Raw genomic sequence first — 2,809 nt, 5'->3', positions numbered from 1 at the left:
ATATCCAAATCCTGTCAATTTTGCCTCTGGAATATTCTGTGGATCTACCCCTTAACCCAATCTCTGTCAATAACTGCAGTTCAAGTCCCTGTCACCTTGTCCAGGACCACTGTCATGTACACTTAACCACTCCAAACCCATCTCCCCGGTCCCCTCCACCCTGCTCTTCACATTGAAAAACAATATGAGTCACTGTCTCAAAACATAAAATAGATCACATCAGGCCCTAGGATAAAACTCTTCAATGGCTTTTCACTCTGCTGAGGATAAAGGCAAAACTGCTTTACGTGGTCTGTAGGATCTGCCGCCCTCCCCCGACCCCATCCTCCTGTCCTCCTTCCCACTCAACTTCTCCAAATACATCTCCTCCCACCTGCTCCTCATTTTTCCTACTCCAGCGACAGTAGCATCTTTCATTCCCTGGAACTTTTCACATTCCTTCCTACCACAGTGCCTTTGCACAGACCTTTTCTCCAGCCCGGATGCTCTTGCCATCCTTACTCCTACCTCCTTATCTTGGGCTGGGTTCTCCCAGAAGCAGACTTTGAGACTGGAACTTGATTCTGTGTAATTTATTCGAAAGGTGATACAGAAAGCACTGTTAAGGGTGTAGGGACAGTGAGTCGGGAAAAAGGGGAAGCTGGCACAGGTGCAGTAATGAGCAGACTCCTGGAGAGGGCAGGTGAAGCTGAGACTCACTAAGGACCTCTGGGAGATGACACAGGACGTGCCTCAGAGCTGTCCATCCTGGGGGGTGAGAAGGTGAGGTATATGCACTCTAATTCCTATTGACTATGGGTTGATGACTACTCCTGGGATTGCCAACTTCCTGGTACTTCTGGCCTGTCCTGTGCATGGGCTGAGGCCACTCCTATGGCCAGAGAAAGCACTTGAGCAAAAAGTCACATGTGTTTGCAGTAAGATGCTATTGTACTGCCCAGGAATGTGGTGACAGGGGAACTGAGTAGGGCACTGGTAGCATCTGCTTCACTATACACTCCTTCATCTAATAGTTAATTGCTACCCATTCTCAGATCTTAGTCCAGCACCTCTTCCAGGAAGCCTCCCAGACTTCTCTGAGGCAGTCAGTACCCTCATAATCAGCACACCTGGCACCATGGTCGTTTTCTTTGCAGCATCTGCCATAGTGTGATTATTTCATTAATATTTGTCTCTAGCACTGGACTGCAGATAACCTGAGGCAGGGGCTGTGTCTGTGTTTACTCACCTGTGTCTTTACAGCCACCATGGTAGCCAGCTCTGGCTTTGTGGCATGTAGGAAGGATGCTCTTTAATTTTATTCTTTCTTTCCCCTAATGGGACATACAGTTTTTCTCTTAGTCACCATTTTAAGCACACCTAACAGTTCTCATCTTTGTTTGGATTATATTCTATTTCTACACAAGGATTAGAACTTTGTCTTAATCAAGTCATTAGAAAAATTATAAAGGTTAAAAATATCCTAACAAGTGCTGAAACATTGCTGTGGATACACAGACTGAAGTGTTTAGAGATAGAGCTGTGGACTGGCAGGCAGTGTGATTCTATCATGGCTCAGAGTCGCATGAAAGGTGATTTTGGCCTGTCTCTAAGGTGGAAAGAAACGTGATTTCTTTTTTTTTTATATATAGAATGCTTCACGAATTTGCATGTCATCCTTGTGCAGGGGTCATGCTAATCTTCTCTGTATCATTCCAATTTTATTATATGTGCTGCCGAAGCAAGCACAGAAGCGTGATTTCTTTTCTTTTTGAGACAGAATTTTGCTCTTGTCACCCAGACTGGAGTGCGATGTTGCGAACTTGGCTCACTGCAACCTTTACCTCCTGGGTTCAAGTGATTCTCCTGCCTCAGTCTCCCAAGTAGCTAGGATTATAGGTGCCCACCACCATGCTCAGCTAATTTTGGTATTTTTAGTAGAGATGGGGTTTCACCATGTTGGCCAGGCTGGTCTTGAACTCCTGACATCAGGTGATCCATCCGCCTTGGCCTTCCAAAGTGCTAGGATTACAGGCGTGAGCCATCGTGCCAGGCCAAGAAATGTGATTTGTATAAAAGTCTAATGAATGAAAGCTAAGGGCTGTGCCATGTACTCACTGTTCTCTTCTGTGAATCAGAATAGAGCCAACCCATAACAGCTTGATGGTGTAATCTATCTTTTTTAGAGAAAAGCTTCTGATGCTGTAAAGATAGGGTGTAATTCTTCGGAATATATTAGTCAGAACTCCAACACAGACTACTATAAAGGGAAAAACAGGATGCAAGACATGGGATAGATGGGGCGGGAGGGGGTCAGGGTTAGAAGAAATATGATTGATTCACTTTCCTTCTCATTCTCTCCCCTTTCTTATTCTCATCTTCTCCCCTCCACCTCTTTGATTCTTTCTGGCTTTCCACGTTTTCTTCTACTGTGGATAGGCTGCTTTCGTTGGAGGAAAAGATGAACATTGGCATTCCCAAGATATGTATTCTAGGAGCCTCAGTAGCAAGGAACAATATCTTTCTCCCAGTATCCATACACTGGGGAATTGATTGGTTCTGCCTGAGTCATCCACCTGTTCCTTGGACCAAACTCTGTGGTGAGTGATAGGGAATAGCATGATTACCCAGCAGGGATGGCATGCACCCCTTTGGTAGTAGTAGAGAGTGGGATACTTTGATTGGCAGCCCCATCAGAACCACAGGGAAGGAAAAAAGAAGGCTGCTACTACTGAAATAAGGAGAAAATGCTAGGCATGAGAAAACAACAGCTATCCCTAGAAAAAGAAACTGATTAGCTTTTTAATTCATTAATTCATTCACAGTTATT

At 44.7% G+C, this 2,809-nt stretch overlaps 1 non-coding gene across 1 annotated transcript; it reads right to left on the bottom strand.

The window, feature by feature from the left end:
• Window positions 1–1,621: 1,621 nt before the first annotated feature.
• Window positions 1,622–1,728, bottom strand: LOC135276094 (U6 spliceosomal RNA). The gene has a single exon (XR_010343664.1). It is a non-coding gene; the product is annotated as a U6 spliceosomal RNA (small nuclear RNA).
• Between the last annotated feature and the right edge of the window lie 1,081 nt (window positions 1,729–2,809).

This window comes from Aotus nancymaae, unplaced genomic scaffold (assembly GCF_030222135.1).
Source record: "Aotus nancymaae isolate 86718 unplaced genomic scaffold, 86718_ANA_hifiasm-v0.15.2.pri h1tg000020l, whole genome shotgun sequence".
Classification (NCBI taxonomy): Eukaryota; Metazoa; Chordata; class Mammalia; order Primates; family Aotidae; genus Aotus; species Aotus nancymaae.
The sequence above is the reverse complement of the archived record's forward strand: the minus strand, read 5'-3'. Positions and strand labels throughout refer to the sequence as shown.